Source organism: Scomber japonicus, chromosome 24 (genome assembly GCF_027409825.1).
Source record: "Scomber japonicus isolate fScoJap1 chromosome 24, fScoJap1.pri, whole genome shotgun sequence".
NCBI lineage: Eukaryota > Metazoa > Chordata > Actinopteri > Scombriformes > Scombridae > Scomber > Scomber japonicus.
The window spans coordinates 7,682,045-7,704,571 of record NC_070601.1 but is presented as its reverse complement, the minus strand read 5'-3'; positions in this window follow the sequence as shown (position 1 = coordinate 7,704,571).

Sequence of the window (22,527 nt, the reverse complement as noted above, 5' to 3'; positions counted from 1 at the left end):
AAAATAGCAGCGAATGAGGAATTTCATTGGCTGTGTAAAATTGAATTCTGAAGAAGATGAGTGAAGCTGACACCTGTGTCAGTTTTATTTTCCCTCGAGCCAACATGGAGCTCAGTATGTCTGACTCACAAGGATGACGGATAGCTTTTTTTAATACTTTTTTTCTGCCGCTGTGTTGAACTTGCCAAGACATTTAACTGCCCCCCCCCCTTCCTCAGTTGCTCATGAAGCTGATGATGTCTGTTACAAGACTCAGGATAGAGTTTTAGAAGAGGTGCGAGAGTTTGGCTCGGTGAGCCTCATGACTCCATGACGTTATTTCTTTTAAATTACAAACTCTACTTTCATACCCAAACATATTTATTATGAGGGAAGTAAAATATATATTAATGTTGTGACATTTGGGATGATACATGGTGCTCTAAATCTTGCATCCATATTGTCCAAATTAAGTTTTCATTTCATTATAAGTTCTGCAGATTCCTATATATTATTGTATCTCAAAGTCAGGCTTTGCAATTGTTAATATATATTTTTGTGTGCATCCTGAAATGAAGGGTGGTGATTGGCTTTTCACTGGACCCCACCCTCAAGCAGTGTTGTCCAATCATAGCTTAGCAAAAGCACAACAGGTTGCTTGACCTCTGGATAGGTTCGGAGGGTTTTTTTCTCCCCACCTTCCCAAAAAGCGAAAGAAATTGGATTAAACAGTGAACATAAGCTGAATGTTAGCATGCAAAAACATTAAAGCAATATGTAACAAAACACTTTACTAAGCTTTGAAACCAATCCAAAGGTTATGTTAGAACAAATAACAAATAGCTAATTAGCTCTTTACAGAAGTGCATGGCATTCATAAAGGGGAAAAAAATGACATCTTATCTCTTAATTACGAGATCTGGATCTTGTAATTGTGAAAAAATTGTGAAAATCTTAGAGTTTGTAATTCACAAGATCTTTTCTTGTAATTAAGAGATAGCAACTCATAATTATGAGATAAGGGGCGTCTTTCTTTTTTCTTTTGTGAATGCAGTGTACAGTATCTCTACTATGCAATACTATGAACAGCGCTGCTTATTTTCTTTCCATGTCTTTTCACGAGTCATCAGCTGGTGAGACTTTTTGTCTGTAACATGTAGCTTTAGCTTCAGGAATTTAGGCCAGTATCATGTATGTAGTCAATGACACAATTTTAAAAAATCAGCTGAAGACTGAATTTTCAACCAACTCATATTTTTTTTGGGATAAATCTGCTAGGAACAGTTGTCATTTTAGCAGACTAAATCCACACTCAGTGAGAAATGAAAAGCCTACTTTGGTTTGCTTGTGTGAAATCAGCAACCCATTCTTTAAAAAAAATGAATGTGAATTTTGAGTCATCAGTTTGTATTTTTTTAAAAAGCTTCATTTTTTCCATTTGGAAAAGGGAAGCTTGACAGGAGTAGCAACTGTAATTAAGGAGCCTGAAAGCATCATTTCATCAAAACAAGTAAAAAGCAAAGATTTGTTATGTGAAGTTTGGTGACCTTTCATTCTGAAGAAGACGAGTGACAGTAAGAGGAAGGCATGAAAACGGCTTCTCTGTAGATATATAGTTTTCATCTGACAAGAGCGCTTTGAATTTCAGTCACCACTGATGAAAAATGAACAAAGTCAACTGCTTGAGCTCGGGTGGAGGAAAGCTTTGTTTGCTTATCTGTGTGTACACATTTGTTATAGCAAACACAACATAGATTATAGAAACAAACACTTTGCATGTTTAACTTGGAGGGGAGGGAAAATGGATTTTCAGCTGTTCAAGTGAAGTCAGAAAAGATGGCTGCCAAACGAAACCATTAAAAAAACACGGTCCGGACAAACACAAACAATCTCTGCAGCAGTGGAATTGCTTGTCTTTTACTCGCGCAGTGTAATTTATTTCAAGAACGCAGAAGATAAAGAACAGATCTATCCCTTTTGGCATGACAAAGGAGGGCAGCGGCACAGATACGCACTTCATTACTAGCAGGCAGATATAAATTTAGAGGGATAAGGAAGCACAGTGAGGCTGTTTTAAAGCAGAACTTCTACAAACATATGTTCAAACACACAGGTTCAGTATGAGCTGCGTCAAGAAACTGTGTGAAACTTTCATAGCTCTGATAATATGGTATAAATGTGCTCAGAAATGGTTTGGAAACTCACTTTTTCTACCTCTAAATGTTTATAAATCACAAGTGATAATATAATACACATGTGGATTAGTATTTTAACAAGAATATGCTCAGTTTTATTATATTTTCAGCCAAATTTACTGAATTGTGAAAGGTGACCACACTATTTCTCACTTTTGTAACCTATCATCTCTGTTTGCTCAGGTAGTTAAATGATGGTTTTCTTCATTATGTATATATAATATACATCCATCCATCCATCCATCCACCCACCCATCCATCCATCCATCCATCCATCCATCCATCCATCCATCATTTTCTAGTAGTGTCTAAAAATGGAGGAAAATGATTAAATGGAAGACCGCAACCTAGTATTTGATCTGATATGATATTGTTCTGGCAATTTTTATTTATCAAGAAGCACAAAGCCGGTAACGTTGTCTTTCTCTAGTTTATTCAGTCGTCTGCAGACGGACTCCTTCTGTCTCAGGCGCGAGATGAAAAAGCGAGCCCGGAGCAGAGAAAACAGTCAGATTATATACAATACATTATCATAGAAAAGGGAGACATTGTTCTATCAACAGACCAATGTCATCACAATAGGCACGTCATCACGTGTATACAATCAGGACAATAGTTAATCAGTAGACTATAACATACATGATGTTCCATCAAAGGTCAATGATATTCCTTAAATCAGCATTTCATGGCATGGTCAACAGATTATGATGCACACACATACCTCTAATCACATAACATAACTACTCATTTGTTCAGACAAGATGAATAATAAGAATTTCCATTACAATATGAAATTATATGATATATATTGAGGGTAAATTGACTGCATTTACAGTGTATACCATTCACATACTAATAACAGTAAGCTATCATTCAACACATTTGCCAGACCAGAAGTTTCATGCTGGCTGCAGCCCAGTCGCCCCTAGATCTCTGAAGAGCTCTGAAGAAGTGGTGAAACAGAGGCTGCACGGCCAACGCCCGTCTCTTACAAAATATGTTTATTAATTATTGATTAGAAACAGAAAATAGGTTTTGAAAGAAACATATACTGCTGAGGTTATGTTTGTTTCTCAACATGATGAAGATATGTATTCAGTGAACATAGAGTATCTGCAAACTTGAAAATCTGCTAAACATTTACTGACAACGTATTTCACTTGTTTTTCAATACAACATCCGCTTGTGGCCATTGAAGCATCAGTATCGTCATGGTTTAGACAATTTAAAAGACTTATAGATTTATGATAAAGGATTATGGGTAAGAAGAAATAAAGTCCTTGTGAAATATTAAGAGTTGAAACTGACATTCAGCAGGAAGCAGTGCCTGTTTACATTTTAAAAAAAAACATTTAACCAAAACCACAACAGAGAAGAAGTCATGCCTTAATTATTAATACATAAATCTAAAATATCAGTACTAGCTCCTGACATGGAGCTGGTCCATGATAGTGGACATTATTTATACTTCTTAATATATGTCTCAGTAGGGTTATATGTATTTCCATTGAACTATATTTGTTTTAATTCATTTTGATTATTGTATTAAAAATGAAATGTACAGCTGTATTTTATTGTCTGACACAAACACAATGCAATGCAAGAAAACCAGGTTTCTGTTATGGAAATATGATGGAAGTATATGTGCCATGGTATCACAGACATGCATAATTTGGTAACTTTTGTTTTCACACATCTCGTATGATGAATACAACTATAATTATCTTCTCAGTAATCCTTCAGAAATGATGGAATTGCACATAATGGTGGTGGCTGCATCATGGCAAACATTTAGCATTTTCAGAGTAGATCCTGTTTGTGGGTTGTTTTTTTCCCTTCTTCAACAAATGCAGAATCATCACGGTTCAAAGAGCAGAAGCAGTTGTGTTTACCTCACTTTGTAATTATACAGAAATGTCTTCTGGTGCTGCAGTGGAAATGCTTAAAGGTGTACTATGCCGGATTTTTCAGTTTGGGGTTTGTAAACACACAGTACTCAAAGTTGCCTCCTGTGTGCTGTTATTGGTTGGGGGGCTACACACCCACTGCCCGAAGCCTAATTGCCAGAAGAGTCCCAAATACAGAGAAATAGTAATAGAATAAGAAAATACAGGCAGAGGGCTCTGCTGTAGAGTCTCTGCAGATAAATACACCACCACAGACTTCTAGTGCATCATAAGTGATGTACAGTATAGCTTTAAAACATGACCTGAAAAATATGAGGAAAGAGCATAATCATGTACAACCCCAACAGCACTGAACACTTTCTGTGCTTCATTTCAGAACTAAAGTAACCCATGTTTAATTTGTATAGTTTATTTAAATCTTAAAGACTGAATGATGCTACAAGCAGATTCTTAGGGTTTATGGTGACCAGAAAATATCCTATCCTAATATTACAGGTACATACATGAGCAAGAGTTCTAAAACATATTTAAACTTAAATCTAGGATGGTATCAAACATACAGACATTAATTATGCAACATATTTAGCTCATTGGATTTCCTCCGGAGAACAAAACCGGTTCTGTGTTTGCCAATTAAAAACCATTAGATCACAATGAAAAAGCAATTTTCAAGATATTTGTACCTAATTCAATTGTAAATCATGTTACAAGTGCAGTTAATTTGCACTAGTTCCCCCTCAAGGCTTCAGGTAATTTGCACACAGTCTTCTTTGTGCCATTTTGAAAAGATCAATACAATGGGCATGAGGAGGTGCATGAGGAGAGGGATTTTGGGTTTGAGTTAATTGGTGCAAAGTAGAATGTGGCGGAGCGTTTCAAATCTACCTTTTATGCAGAGAAGGAAAGCATTTTTTTAGTTTATCAGAAGTTCGGGCCAAATGCTCAGCTGAAAGCAGGTCATTTACTCCACTGGTACATTAGCAACACGAGAAGTCATATATTCTGTATATTTTTAGCCACTGTGGTGTTTTTTTTAACTAAAATGTAAATAAAGCAGCACATGGCTCCAATAGTAAGTTTTGAGGTAGCATCAGCTGCCAACACTAGCATGTCTCACCTTGTTCTGACTCTTCATCACACGCATGTCGCCTTCTCAATTTAGTAGCAAGCAGCAGCTGGTATATTTTCTGTACATTTCTCTTGGTGTGGGGAAAGTTGGGGATTGCTTGAAGCAGATGTGTCGAGGGAATTGAAGTTGAACCAATTAATTATATTAAATTCTAAGAGCTAAGAAAAAAAAAAACCCTCGAGCCCCCCTCCTTCATCATAAACTTAAAGATTAACAGTTCCTCTCTTCTCCAAGTCGGTCGTCTTTCACCGTCTGCACATGGCGCTCCACTGTACTTTCAAGTAAATCTCCCACCCCTCCCCTCTAACAGAGGTCACCCTTTGCAGCATCACATAAAACACTCTTAGGCTGGACGATACAAATGATAGGTCAGGTAGAAATGAATGATGACAGATATTATCACACGTTCATAGGAGCAATGAGAAACCCTTCTTAGCTACATTATGGGCTAGTGTTAGAGACAGGGTGGCTATCATGGCTAAAGTTGTATTGATGGCAGTCAATCTAATCCACCCTTTGTGTTCATGGCTGACCTTCCTACAGGGTCACAGCGGACTTAAAAGAAAAGAAATACACCTATTCCTCAGAGGTTAAACAGATAAACCTTTTTGTTTAAATCTCTGTGTCGTATTTTAAAAAAAGAGGGTCTCAATAAAAACGTATGCTCTTATGCTCTACCAATAGGCTATTAAAACAGCTATTAAAGCATGTAGTACTAACACCAATGACTTTGATGTCTTATTTAATGGAATATATTACTGAAAAGTAGGATAAGAACTGATTAATTCATAAAACACACTTTAGACGGATTATAAAGGAATGCATTTCACTTGGGCATGATATGAGCAGAGAGCAAGTTTCATTTAAATGTAAATTGTAGAGTAGCCTCAGATACTTGTGAATCCAAACTGGGCTAAAAGGGAAGAATTTCTGCAAGCAGGGAGACTGTGAAACTGTGAAGGCAAACAGAACTCTGCTTTTGTATGTACAAGATGAAGGATATCACATTCCTTGCTGTTAGTTAATAATAATGTGCCACTGAAGGGCGCATCTATGATATTGATGATACTAAAGGCAAGCCTAACCCTGTGCAAGTATTCCTTTCCTTGCTCCTCATAAAAAAAGCAGTTTAATCTCATTTATAGGTGATGTGTCTTATGGCCACTTCAGAGCTACATGGTGTAACTGTTTCAGGGCAAAAAGAAAAGGAAAAAATCACAGGTCTGTGAATTATGGCTTCTCAGATAGTCAGAGACTCACTGTTAGCATAATAGGTGATTCGTGTGATCAAATCACAACCTGTTGGTTTTATGTGAATATTTAATGTGTGTCAGGCTCACTTATGTTTCAGTAGCAAATAAAAATGTACATTAAGGACATTTACATAAATAAGCAGATCAAGCAGTGAGACAAACAAATCTGCCTGTAACTTGATGAGCTAATAAAAATAAATTAACATAAAATATCTTCCAAAGACTTTGTGCTAAATAATCGAATTAACTTTTTTTTAACAGTTTAATTAATTTCGAGCAACATTAATGACATTTCTATCTGGATGAATACACCTGCAGATGTTGTCTCAGATTTGACAGGTGACTTGTTAAGCTTTTCGTTTTATCTGTTGAAAAGAAGCACAAGGTGACCATAATTAATTGTGGTCAAAATATGAGCCGTACTGCTTCATTTAAATGCAGAAGCTGCATTTAAAGAGAAATCGCTCATTTACTACAAATGACCTTACTGACAACTGTCAAAATATCTAATCTTTCAGATGTGTGAATTTCTCTTTTTAAAATTAAGACATATGGACATATTTAGTATGATGACAGTTTCTTATAAATATAGGAATAAGAAATCTTTAAGTAAATGTTGTACAAATATACTGGAGCTTACTGCATGACCTTGTGTTCTACAGTAATTATAGATTTCTCAGTGTTGATGTAGGAAGTAAGTCAAAGTTTGTTGAGTTTTCAAACAATGAGCATCAATCTAAGTGACTTGATTGTTGCTAAATAGACGAAAAGTTCAGGGGTCACCAAAGTAATTATAGTTCATCTTTTTTTTTTATTATTAAAGTATATTTTTTGCCTTTAATGGTCAGAGAAGTAGAGAGAGACAGGAAACTGGAGGCAGAGAGAGGGGAATGACACGCAGGATAGGACCGCTCAGTGCGGGAGTCGAACTGGGGGCCTGCAGCGAGGACTGTAGCCTCAACACATGGGGCAGGTGCTCTACCCACTGAGCTAAACACCGCCACATAGTTTATCTTTTAAGGGGAACATGAATATATTTCATGGCAATCCATCCATTAGTTTGATGAGCCATTACACTTAAAGCCACCAATGTTAACATCACGGTTGTCCAAGAGGAAAAGACAGGAGTTCACTGTCCCAACAAACACATTATAAACCAATGTATGTAGTAAATGGGTTTGAGCTGCTGTTGGTATTAGAGGAAAGGGTCAAAAATCAGCTAAGTCAGTAGACTTCATCCTCTGTGGACCATGAATTCTTGGAAATCCATTCAACAGCTGCTGAGATATTTCTATTTGGACCAAAGTGGTATACTGACCAACAGACCTATTCTCATTACGTGTGCCATGCTGCCGGCACGGCTAAAAAGTTGCTCAGTCTACTTCCAAATTTGCAAAGCTGAATGTAAATCAAACATGATCTCATTGTGAATGTTTAAATGAACCAGTATCACCCAGCTGGAGTTGCTGGAAACTTTATTCTTTATTTTACTTAATTGCATTTTTGCCTGTTTGGGTTTTTACCTGGGCAAGGTTTGAGCTGCCCCTCATTCAACCAGTGCACCTGTTCCACTCACCCATTACTCACACTACACTGCAGTGATGTGCACCCAGTTTAGACCTGTATTACTCCCCCACAATAAACTAAAACATATACAATTGGCAGGTGTATTTATCATAGAGCCTATAATCGCAAAGTTGGTGGGCATTGGGCCAATTCAAATAAGTACCACAAATTATTACACAAAAAGCAGCTGTAAGATTTGAAACCACATATTTTCACATATTTGTTGCTCTGTAAGGTCACACAGATGAAAGCATAAATGCCACCATACTTTTCCTCTCTCTGCCTATTACAGTACATGAAAATTACAAAAGGAGCAGTCACAGGGGTTACTGGACTAAAGGCATGACAGGCTCCACAGACAATAAAACATGAGTGCACCTGTTCACACATAGAGCTTAACATGAGCTTTAAAACTTGGCACACAGGCCTAATACATCAGTTACTGGCACTGATACGGCTTAGTAATCATTATATTCCTCATGTAAGAATAGGGGGGAATTGAAACCCATCATTATACAGTAAGTCCCCTCTACAAAAGCATCCATACACACTTATACTGCAAGTCCTTGTTTCGGTTAATATAGCTCTTAGCAGCTGAAGAAGACTTATCCAGCTTAGTTGGTTAATTAATCTGTTTGTTGGTCCCTGCCTGGTTTCCTTTTATTGTCTGTCAGTGAATGTGTGTTGCTGGTGGTGAATGATAAAACCAGTAACCTGTGCAAATGTAACTCGATTAAGTCACAAAAACCACCTAAAAGGATTATGTAGGTAATACATACAATGCTGGAATTATATACCCGTTAGTTTGGACAGTAAGCTTGTGAATACACATAAACATCGAGATAAATCCAAAGTCAACAAATATAAAGTAATATGGCTTGATGGATTATGTGAGGTCATCAAAATCAATGCTGAATTTTGGTAACCACTGGAGATACAAACACTCATTAGGAGGACTGGTCACTTAGCAACAGGATAATAATATTTTGACATGTCACAGTATGAAAAGCACAGGTGTACATAATTCAATGAATGATGGCTGAATTTCATTTAGCTACTTCAGCTTTAGAGTCTGGCTCACTGTCACACTAACATGGTGCCTGCTCCAACAGTGCTGGCTGAGTTTCTAACATTTTCACTAATATTGCAATTACATGCAATATAGTGTAAATGATTGCCATTCAGTTATACTGTAGCTGCAGATAGAGTGGCAGTTTCATCATAAATTTAGAAGCCAAAGTAGGTAAAAACTTGGTTTGGTGAACATATGCATGTATAAAATGCAATGGAGGTTACTGTCTTCATTTCATTGTAGGAGTTTTGATACACTTCGATATAGTGGACTATGTTGTCAATTGGCAGTGAAACGGATGGCTTGCACTTCTATGTATTTCCTTGAATATTGATGGAGCCCTTGGCTTCTCATTAAACCAGTATACAGTAATTTACGCACCTGCTGCATTGTGATAGAAATTTGGAGGAAAAGAAGGACACTTTTAAGGGGTTTGTTGTTCTTTCATTTAGTTGCACTATAGTTGCAAGAAACTGTGCTCCTTTTGGGGATAAGGCCATCAATCTCTCTGTGTCTCTCACACCCTCTGTCTTTCTGTCTGTTCTTTTGTTTTCTTTCTCGGTCGATGGGAAGATGGGAATGTTTGTTTTTCACATCACAGACTCCTCTCTACCTTTGTCTGCCAAATCAGTAAAATGTAAGCACTAGAGAGACTCGTTTCTTGGACGTAATGGGTTAATCTTCCATGAGTCAGCCAAAAGTTTACGTAGTCTCATTTAAGTTATAAACTGCTCCATTTTCATCACACTAAAGGTACAAGAACATGAATAAGAGTAAACATAAAATAAATGACCTATAGCATTTTTTGTTTTCTGTTTTTTTTAACTTTGAGATGTCAAAGTGAGATCAGTTGCAACCAAAATAATCAACCCAAAGAAATTAGGTGACAGCTTCTCATTTGGCCTCTGCAGCAATCACAGTAATTATTAGCTGTGTGTACTGTAGTTGTGTATTACGGGGACAAATGTCACTGTGATTTCTTGCTGAGATAAATGCTGCCAGCATGCCTGCTAAAGAAAACTAATTAACTCCACTACCTATGGCATTGTATCACTGCAGCTTTCTATATATCAGATAGTGACTGGAACAAATTAACGCCTGTGTCCTGGCACGGTGGCTTGACTGTTTCATTTATTTCGTGAATATATCAGGAAAAAAACAGCCGCTGTGGTCAGATAAGATTATCTGTTTGACAACCAAACAGGTTTTATGTACAAATCTGCGGGGGAGAACAATTTCTTGTTAGACCCAAAACATAAATTCTTCAAACAGATACATCCATTGCTCCTGCCAAGGATACCATATCATTTTTTTCCATCTTAGTTTGTGTGTGTGTCACATATCACAACAGCACAGTTTAACAACGTGTGCAGGTTACTGTCGGCGTTTTGTCAGATCAGTGACTGGCCTGTCAGTTCTGTGGACTTTGTGTTGCTATTTGTTGTACCCTCTGTGTGTGCATTGGTATTGTTACTCTATCAACAGATTAAGTCAAATCTTGTGCAGTGGTTGTTCTCGACAATTCAACATACTGAAGTGAGCGAGCTGGATTTAAAAGGAGCTTAATTTGTTCAAAAGACACGTGTGAAGAGAAGGTGAGCTTCTATACCTTGTTACATCTAAATAGATATTATTTATTGTCATCCTCGGCACAACTTGTGCTCTCAAACCCAGATTTTTGCTAAAAGCAGACTAGGAAATTCCAACTCATGAATTTTGAAATGTAGCTATAGTTATAAAGATGAAGCAATGCTCAATAATTTAAAACACAAACAAAAACGACAAAATGACTCCATGAAAAGAAGCTTCCATACGTGCCATTTTCTTGCAGTATGTACCGAAAACATGTGTCCCAGTTTGCCTCGTGCTCACTGGATCAGGAAGTCTTACAAGTGTGAGAATTATGGAACAAATGTAAGGAACCAAGGCAAGGCCATTAAAGTTTAATGTTTGCTGTCCTCATGAATCAGGCACCCTGTGTTGGGAATCATGGGAAGGTGGAGACGCTTATGACTTTTTCCTTGAGGGCTTTTTTTCTCAGTTTGGCATCCCCAAGGTGAACATCCCTATTAACCCATCGAGGTTTGTGAAGAGATAGATTGGATCATTTGAGTGCCAATGGACCAGAAGGCGTTTTGGAAAGTTAAACCAACACACATGTGGCTCTCTCTCACTCATACGCATATATACACACACACACACACACACACACACACACACACACACACACACACACACACACACACACACACACACACACACACACACACACACACACTCAAAGCAAGCCTTTGTTGGCAGCTCTAAAAGCTAAAGCTAAATTTAAAAAAGGTTGGGTATATACAAAAAAGACAGTATTCAGTAATTAACCATTTTCTTGAATCTAAAATATGTACATTCATAGCATCACAGCAAGAAGCATAAGCATTTCTTTGCATAACCCTCTAATTGTCAGGTGCTTTTAATAGCTTTTCAACTGGAGTCATATCTCAGTGACTACAAGTGTTAATTTAGTGGAATAGAAATGGAAAAGGGAGAAATTTGCTTCCCAAATGTTCTTTGTCTTGGTCTTCGCCCAACGTAGCAATGTGTCCACAACATTAAGCAAAATATTACCATTAAACAAAGGAATATGACTTATTGGCAGAAATCAGCTGCACATTGTTTTCTTTGCTTATAATGTGTATGATATAGTGTCACCACACTCACCACACCATCCACATTATGTACGTCCATAGCATTTGATCCTAAAAAAGCTCTGCAGTCAGCTTGACTTCCTCTGAGTCTGTCATCAAAATACCAAAAACAAGCTCCTGGTGAGATGTCACAGCTTGCACACTGGCACATTCTCGACAGTGAGCTCATACAGTGAGCTTAGGAGTCGGAGTGTGAGAAGCTGGTAATGAGAGGGGACCTCCAAGTTCCCTGCTGCTTCTTTACCTTAGCTGTCTGTCAGGAGCCTCGTTATCTCGGCTTTCTACCGCTGGTCGGCCTTGTTATCCTTAAGTCCTGTCTATTGTCTTATTACCTCTAAGAAGAAGGAACCTGTGTCATATTAAAAGACTGGACGTTATCTATTAATGGAAGCCAGGACCAAATTTCATCACAATACCTTGCCTGTAGGGATTAGCTGGTATCCACATGAAGCTAATATCACCTTCTGTATTACAGCCAGGGAACATCAATGGGATCTTGATAACACTGTCAGAATCTAACAATGTCCAGATGTTGGATCTTCCAATCCAGTGATCATCAGTGCAGTGTAGTGAGAAATTTCCCCTCTGACTGGATTAAATGCATTGCTGGTGTTGTCTGACAAGATCATAACCTTAAGGTCACCTGTAACAGAACGGCTTGTTATTGTCAAAGTCGAGCGGCAGGGCTGAGACATGCCACCCAGCAGGTTAAAGACAATATTCACCTTCACATATTATCCCCAGTCTTGATGTTCTTTGGATACTAGAAATTGCTATTAGATGAATTCCTTGAAGTTTTCTTAGTGTAGAAAACTTGTTTAACCTTTCGGTATTTAGTGCTTGGTATATCTTTAATTCATGAGGTCTTTCATGGCAGGAATAGCAAAGTAAGACTAATACGTAGACTTTTTTTTCCTCATGAAAAAGGTGAGAGCTGTACCCTGTCCTCAAAATCCACAAGACTGTCTTGTGGCTTTCTGCCTCCTACAGTGCACAGTATGATGGATTTCTCAATGTATAATTGGAAAATAATAGATCTAGAAAGAAGCCATTTATTCCTTATTCTGGCTGAAATGACGCCAAAACTTGAGATCAGCTGTAGATATTGTATAATTTGTATGATTATTAGTTATCTGTAGTCTAACTATAGCTTGCAGCAGCACTGGGAATATGCTGTGTATGTGACACTCTGTATGTAGTATCAGCTGCCAAACAGAATTGAAGCATGGATTTTAAATTATAGAAGAGGTTATGCCAAAATTAACCATATTTCCTAGAAATTATAATCATATAGTACTAATCTACAACAGAAAATGTGTTTGGATGAAGCATAATGCGGCTGTGTGTTTTTTTTTTTACCAGCATAATCAGGAAACTTTATCTGCCAACTTGCGAAATGTTGATGCTAATATTCTATCAGTAAAATGTTTACTGGCAAAATATTTCATTAGTTTTCCAACAATATCCACTGTTATTGAACTATAGCATTATTGCAGCACTTGGTTAAAGCTGAAGTAGCTGAAATCTTGGCCTACTTGCCAGCCAAAATAAGTTACTCAATATTGACATACAGTATCATCATTTTTAAAGTTCACATGGAAACCAGCAGAAAGTTGCTTGTTTAGACCAACATTTTTATTAATCTGGCAAATGCAAGTCCAATATTTTCTTTTTTGTAGCTCTGTTTTTGGCCGCTATATCAACTCCTGAGGGCAATGTTTGGCTCTTTAGCTGTGTTTCCCTCCAATATCCACTCTTAGCAAACTAAAGCATTATTGAACTTTTTATCATTATGTTTAGGCACTCACAGTACTCCGTTAAAGCTGCAGTAGCTGATTTCTTGGGCTCTTGGGGTCAATGAAAGTATGCTCTGAGTTCAGCATTGTCATACAGTGTCGTCATTTTTAAGCCGATTCTCGAAACCAGCAAACAGTTTATTATTTGGAGCCACATTTTTGTTTATTAATTTAGCAAATATAAGTTTATAAATATTTTCTTTCTTTTAGCTGTTTTTGGCCACTATCAACTCCTGAGGGAAATATCTGGCTCTTTAACTGCTAAATGTCCAACTGTGTTCACCAGCTAGTCGCACACTGTTTGTCTTCGCTGCTTGGTGCTGAAAAGGTGGCATTTCAGAGCAGTTTTTTGTTTTGTTTTTTGCTGAGAGCAGCTGTCTTCTGTGGCCGAAAAAGATGCTATGAGAGAGACGAGCATTAACCAAAATAATAAAGAAATTGCTGAGGTTTTACATTTTTTTGACAGCTAAACAAGGAGCTGTTACTCACTACAAACAGAGTGGGGGATAATTAAATACAAGCGAATATCACGTTACACATTGTCATTTAATACATTGTTCTTATTAAAAAAAACAAAAAAACAAACAAAACTGATCATCTCCATTACAGTTATTGCAAGTCTTTGAGAGGACACACTCTGTCCTGTACTGGCAGTGAATGTTGCCATTGTAGGAAAGTTTTAATCTGCAGACTTGTTCAATATAAGCATAAATCCTCAGGTACTGGGCTGTTATTCTATAGTTTTCTAACCCCAAAACGGGACAGAGCATATGCACCACTGCTCTCTATAGAGATGAAAGCAGCACACCTACTCCCAAGGTGGAGAAAGAAAAGCACCGTGGCAATGTTTCCCTTAAAGGTGCAGCATGAGCAAAGAAGCCGCTTTCCTTTGGAGAGTGCACACAGAAGCACATGCTTTCTAAGCACAGTAGACTTGTGTATGTTGGATTTTTAGTTTTCTCCTCTGGCCTGCAGGTTTGGCTGTAGTTTTTTTGAGTGCAGGAATTGTGAGAAGAGAGGAGAAGCTATGCCACTGAAAGTTTTTTTTTTTGTGGCCTGAGGGTTTTTTTTCCCAAGAACTATACAGCATGGAAACACACTTTTCTAAACTAGTGTAGCAAAACACCCGTTTAGAGGAAACTAGGCTACAGAGGATAGGCTGAGACACAGGAGCATAGCTAAACAGCAGGGACATACAAATGAATACAGCTATTATTCTGCTATTATTGATAATAACACCTGCTGTGTCCAAATAAAAAGCTGATAGGTGGTTTTGACAAAATAAGACAAAAAAGGAAAGCAAGTGTTGAATTACAGAATCAAATGCACAACAGGCAATTTATTCAGCCCATGCTGAATCAAATGCTGCAAAAACCTGTTTCGATCAACAGTAGAGTAGGGTTGGGTTGCGTGCGTGTGTTGATGTACAGTATAGGTAAATCAGGAGAAAGATGTTAAATGTCAGTCTTGGAGGGAGCAAAAGCAGTAACTGGGATGACTGTTGAATATTCCTGATTATACATTCTACCCAGCATGCTGGCAATGTCAAGACCAGCTTTTCTGAGTCAGACCCAAGTGGGATGGAGTTTGGAAAAAGCAGTGTGCCATTTTTTCCTTCTTCCTCTTATCCTCTCTCTTCGCCCCCTCCCAACCTGGTGCTGCGTGGCAGCAGATGGGGCTCCCTTGCCTGGTGACACAGACAGAGGCACAGAAACACGATGCTGCTGAACAACCTGTGGACAAGCCTGGTAACCAAAACCCTGGGGAGGCTGTTGATACTTCTCCGAGATCATTTCCTCCCTTAATGAGATGGAAGCCTCATTTTAACATGCCTGAATGACATTTTGCTGAGGGAAGGTTCATGTTTAGCATTGAAATCAGTCCCCTATAGAAAGATATAGCATATTTGCTGCTCTGTCTTACATTTGGCAAGTGCTTTAGTTACTTTTTTTCAGTTAGAATTGCCTGCAGATAATAATTTAGGTTTTATTCCTCTCTTTAGTTCCTGGAGATGGTTTGAGATGGTTTTGTGGTTAGATAGACCATCATTCAAGGCGTGCACCCGAGGTCAAGCTAAATATGTGGGCGGGGATCCACTCTCCAGGCCTTCTTTATAAAGTGTCCTTTTTATAAAGAAGGCCTATTACCTCCCAGGGTGTTTTTTCTGTGGTTGACCCTGTGCTCTGACCTTCCTGAAGAGAGGGGTGAGAAAAAAACAGAATTCCTCAGCAGGGATCATTAAAGCATGTAATTCATTCATTAATCCTTCTCTGCCCTCAATTAAGAATTTGTGCGTACGACTGATATGTGAGTTCAATATGCGTGTATCACTGATTATATGAACATGGCTGGCCCTTTGTATTTGCATATCTAGAGTTTAAGCCATTTGGAAAATTTGTGATATTACACATGGGTCTTTTTTTCAAGCTTTATTAACAAGAGTATTATTACATTTATTGTGTTTAACAAGCAAAATGGAATGTACAATCATGAAATATAAGGACATAGAAAAAATAAAGCAGTAAAGATAAAAACAAACAAAACCCCCCAAATGGCTGATTTAATGATATGTTTGCGAAAATGTACATTTGACCCTTAAAGTTGTTGAAATGAAACATGTTGAAAGAAAATAGGTCATGTGCCTAACCTGTACTTTATATCAAATTAGACAAAAACTAGAAGTAATGTTCTTAAGTAGACAGTAAACACAGTTACTCCAATACTCCAATTAGACTCCATAGACATAAATTGTGCTGCCATTACAAAACACGTAAAATGCCTTACCCATGATATACTATACAAAGACACTATTATACCAAATTATACTCTAATTAGAAACCAAATAGGAGATCCTAAACGTTTTACAAGGTCAAAGTCTAATTAGAAATAAAATTCAATGTTATACCACATCCAAAATATTGTACAGTTAGACACTAGTCTGCCCTTACAACCAAATTATGCTGTAATTAGATACCATATTTAATGCTACCAACATGTGCCTATGATACCTAATTGGACAACACAGACTGTAATTAGACAAATTTAATGCCATATTATGTCGAGCATAACCTTTATCGTAGACAAAACACTGAGCGCTCAGAGGACAATACATTTATTCGGCCTTTATTTAGCATAATTTGACTGTCTTACAGGGTTGCTCATTAGAAGAAAACTGTACTGTAAATGAATATAAATATCCTGTGGAGTTTGTAGGTAATAATACATTCTTCCTCGAAGCTCTACTACCATATAAGTTAAGACATCACACCACTTAATGCCATGCCACTATATGACCCCAGTAATATTAGGTAATGGAAGCTCCCAGGGAATTGCACCTTTATCTCCCGCTGTTAGACCATTATTAGACTATCTGGGACATACCAACCCCACCTTCCACAGGTCCCTCTCACTGTAGTAAAGTAGCAAATGCTTCAAGCTACTGAGACATTAGGCCATTTGATGTCAAGTCATCTAACTCTAGTAACATTATGGAAGCTGCCAGGAAATTACATCTTTATTTCCCACTGTCAGACCCTATTACACTTTCTCAGAGGGTAATTTGCAACACATTACAAAAGAATTGTACTGTAAACAAAAGTGAAATCTACGGTGGCCGGGAAAGCTCATCGCACTGCAAATAAAAAAAGCTGCGATGCAAATAAAAAAGCCACAATGGTTGCAGTCCAATTACCGTCATTTCAGTTGTGACTTTTTTATTTGCAGTCCGATTACCTTCATTTCCGTCTATTTTGATGCAAAGTATGGCTTTATTACGTGCCACCAGAAAACAAACAAAAGACCAGAAAACAAAGAAAATAAACAGTTGTTTATAAAAAAGTTAAACATGAACAAGTAAATTAATAATTTGGTCCTCATCTTTAAGATAATTTAAATTGTATATATTTTTTTATATTCTTGAAAATGGTGCATTTGCAATTAAATCACTCAACACATTATGAGATCCAATCCACACCGCTCAACCTGCAAAAATATGTGAAGCGCTTCTACCAAAAGGCAACTAGGATCCTATATGAGTTCACTGTCTGAGACTACCACCAACCTTACAATCATACACTCATATTTATTACTATCTGTATTCCTCTTTACATCTTTAAAGCTTTTTAATGCACAAATTGAAGGAACATTTCCCTGTGATTGTACCTTTATATAATTACATGTGACAGGCTGATTGATTTGATTGATTGATTGATTTGATTGATTCACTGTGGTTGACTTATCTCCAAAAAAGACAGCCATCCATAACCTTCACCCTCTGGGCCATGTGATTGCAATGACTTTGCATCAAACGAGACATCACTGCCCTTAATGTAATTAACTTCCATCTTTATTGACTTAATTGTTTGTGACAAGATGTTCTCCAAGACATGGAGTAGGAGGGTGACTGGGTAAATCATATGGCAATGAGTAATTAATGTGCTTCATTATTGGACTGGAAGCTGTAGGGTTATATGTGAATCAGCGGCGTTCACTTAAATTCAACAAAGTAATCCTTGATTGAATAGATGGAGAGATTCTTTTGTGTTGTCTGTTTGTAAAAAAGACTTGTTTAACCAAGGACCTCCTTTGCATTTTGTGTTGGAAGACAGGTTCAACATTGGGTTTAGGATTTGTTTAAGTTTTTTCAAATGTGCCTGGCCAATGCACCTCAGCACCTCTGATGTGTGGTACATACCAAGGCTGTCCTCTGAAAGTCTCCCAACTGGCTTGTTTGTGATAACTCAAGAGGACTGTAAGCATTAAAGAGATACAGCAGCTTATGTCTATAGTGTGTTTCCCCACTTTTGTTTAATTAAAGCCCCTTTTCACATCAAGAAGGCTTTGAATAACCTAAATATTTAATAGGACATTTTTCCTCAATGAACGTGACGATTAGAAAGACCATCCGAATCAATCCAAAATGCCTCTCTGAGCACAATAATTCTATTTTATTATGAAAATGGAGGGAGGCCATTCATCAAATATGTGGTCTGTCTGAGTGCTATTCAAATGATTAGCTTGGTGTTTAGTCAGGAGAAGTCATTCTAATTTAAATTGTCTCGCCTGTTCTCTGGTTTTCAGAGCAAACACTCCTCCTGAGCAGTGACACTGAGGTCTTGAAGGGGAATTCTCCTTTAAAAAGCAGCCACACATCGTCTTAGACATCTTAGTGAAGATTTCAGGAAATAAATCAATCCTTATAAAAGCTATTTAGAGGGGGAATCAAGGTTACAGTACACTTATATTATTCAGGAGAAATAGCTTAAGATGTGTCATTAACACTTAGGGCAACTCCGTACTTAGTGTGATTTTGCCAAATATTATTTGAGTACTTTACCAATTAGAGTCTTGAATTTAAAGTTACAGAATCATGCACATACCGTAGAGAATAACAAACATCTTTCTGTTAAAGTTGTGTTTGTAAGAGAAGCAGTCAAACTCAGTACATGTATATATTTTATTTGACTACTCTAGAAACATTACTTGACATTTGTTTGGGAAAAACATGGTGAAATCCAGTGAGCAAGAATAATAAACCAGAACCAGTCCTCATAGAATATACACCACTAAATGGCAGGTCAACATACATTTTTATGAGACCAATAGTTTTTTTTGTCCAATTAGAGCCAAGAAATCTGTGACATTAAAGACACCCAAGGGCTCTGAAAAGCACTTGAAAACCCTCGAAAATATTTTCAAGAGGTTGGTTTTTCGGTATGTGAATGGCTCAATTATCTCCTTTGATCACATTTCCATGCAACTAATTTAACATTATTTATATGATTTACTGGAAACTTCTAGTTCTAGCTCTGGAAGAGGTGTTATATTCACAATGTGAATAGAAAAAAGCAGTGGTGTTGGAAAATGACTTGTTCCCTGGAGACGCAAGTTTGTGCCCTACAGTATCAGTCCCCTTTCGTACCTGATCATACCATCTGTTTCTGAAATAGCCCCTTTGCCATACAAGCCATGACTCTGAATTATGTCCAACCTTAAGCAAGTGATTCATTACCATAAGTATCATTAATCATGATTTAGTTGTCACAAACTCAGCACAGTATGAATGTATCTGGAAAGAACATCAAGGATTTGTCCTCTAGACATGTTTCTTTTGTTGATGTTGATGGAGAACGTAATCTGGACTGCATTATGTGTCATCCAAAAACCTAGCCGTTTTGCTATTCTAAAGTAGCGGCATGCAATATAATCTTAAAGAGGTAACACTGAAACAGAGATGAAACAGATTGCAAGTTATTTTTTATAATTTTCGTGTTTTACAGAAGTGACATGCGGTGCTGTGGGAGGAAGGTTAGGGCTTCTGTAGTTGCTGTTTCGTAGTGCTTCTATTTCCCTTAAGGGTTTAGGGGTATTTTCTGCCTTCATTTGATGTAGACAGGGAGGGCTTGTAGAAAAAAAGGGGGGCTATAACATGCAATAAATGTCCAAGGCCAGACTCCACTAACATCCACCTGGACACAGTATTTGAGATATTGGCTTTTCAAAAAAAAGAAAAAGAAGCGAGAATTGGCCTTCACAGAGACTTAGTCCATACCTTGTGGGGCCCACTTTGGCTTCTCTGAGGTCACTGGAGATATATGTTTGTGACCAATTATTAGAATATAGCCATCTTTTTCCAGCTTCCATTGGTATCCACAGTATGTGTATTCCCATATACAGGTTCAGGTTGTCCCAAAGGTTGAGCAGCTGTTTGTTTGGTCCAGAATGACCACAGATAAGACTTTATTCAAACAGTGTGGGGATGTTTGCAGCTGCTTTTGTGTCCTTCATGAAACCTTTTGGTAAAATTGACTTTCCTAATGGCTCTTAGTTGCTCCAAAAACACTTTATAAGCTGATTTTTTTTCTATATATGTATTCAGGCGAAACAAAAAAATCAGAATGGCCTCCAAAATGCTCTTACAACTATTTGTAATAGCTCTAAAATTGGAACACAAATACGAGACTATAAAGCTTAGATGTAAATGGTTTACAAGTGTCCTGGAATAAGACTGAGCAGGGAAAACCAGCAGTCCAAGCGCCTCAGTTTGTCAGTTAACCTGGGTATTACTACTGTCCACAGGGTTTATTTTCAGGAGATCTGGGCTAAATGACCTTCAGTTTTTATGTAGTGACTGCTTTTAGTCTATCCTGACATTAAACAACAAAGAACCACAAAAGTGGATATTTGTATGTGAAGTTGAGAGCATTGTCAGTCAGTGGTCATTGTAGAAAAGATACAACCAGAGAATAATGCACTGATTTTATGAGATGATTTACTTTGTGGAGTCCAGGAGTGAAAGGACAGTACTGATACTGAAAAAAGAGTTGTTCTACTTGTCATGCAATTGTAGGTGTTTTTGAATGTAATGCTTATTTAAGAGACTTCTCATCCATCTTAGAGTAGACTGTCTGTCTCTATCCTATGCATTGAAAGTCCCGGACCCATGTAACAGTTTTGCAGCTTTGAAAATAAGCTCCAGAACAGCCACTAAATGGACCTTGTGGTGAGACTGTTTGTCAGTTGCCATTAACAAGGTCAAGAATAAGCAATCTTATCTTGTGTCTATAGAGAAGTTTGAATGTCTGTATTTCCTTGAACACTTCTTCAAACCCTATCAGCAGAGGAAGATTGTGTGATGTGTTTGAAAACTCTGGAACATCTACTAAATTGACCTTGTGGTAAGATTATTTTCACAACTGCTGTTTAGAAGGTGAAGAATAAACAACCAATATTATCTTTTAAGCTAATGTGGACAAGTCATCCTCAGAGAAATTTTAACATCTACTTTTCCACGAAAACGCCATCTGCTCAGGAAGATTGTGGGGGCCCCAGAACAGCTACTAAACGGACCTTGTGCTGAGATTGTTTTGTCAACTGCTGTTGAGTTCACATGAACTTTTAAGCTAATGTGGACCAGACACCCATAGAGAAATATGAATGTATGCAATTCCTTGAAATCGTCTGCAAAGTCCATCTGCTGTGGAAGATTGTGTGTTGTGATTGAAAGCTCCAGAACAGCTGTGAAGTGGACCTTGTGGTGAAATTTGTTTGCCAACTACTATTTGATGAACTCTAGAGCTCAGTGTAGTTTGGTGTTTTGCTGAATATTCAAATTTTGTCTACTCTACTATAGTCTAGACTAGTACAGCAATATTTATGTCGTCTATTATGCTTTTTAAAAGTTTTTTATTGCCCAGCCTGTGGAAATCTCTATAATATTACCACATTATTCCCATAGTTTTACAACACCTATTTCATCCTGAAGCACTTACATAGAAAACTAATTTCAACTAATAGCCTTCCTTATCATTAAATTGACCACACTTCAAGCTTTTGTTAGTGGTTTGATAGTCGACGGAATTTACTGCAGCTGTTATTCCTTTACTACATTTGAGTTTGTGTCTATTATTAGTTTTAATTAGTCCATACTGTGTCCCTCCCTGCCAAGGACAAAAAACCTCCAGGAATTTTCTCACATCAAGATGGCCACCCCATGGGAACCTGTCGTTCTGCTAGCTAACTGACTACAAAGAGGCATTTAAAAAGCCTGGTGGTCAGATCTTTTTGTCCGCTGGGGCTACTGATTGCAATAGTTTTGTGGTAGACACCCTGAACAACAACTGCCATCCTATATCAAACATAGTTCCTTCCCATTAGCTCATCATATACTCTCCACGGATTTCCCACTGAGTCGCCATGCATGTAATAAAGATTGTGTCACTCGATGGCTTGATATGCTTGTCTGAGTCCATCAAGGTCCAGGTTCCATGGGGAGAAATGAAAAAAGGATTGCAGAAAGCAGATCTATAGAAGTGGGGTGAAATGAGATTGAGAGTTCTTTTCCTTTTTATGTCTAGAGCTTTTGCATTGATGTTCCACTTTATAATGTTATAATGACATAAGCACTACAAATTCACAGGCATATGGAGATGAGTA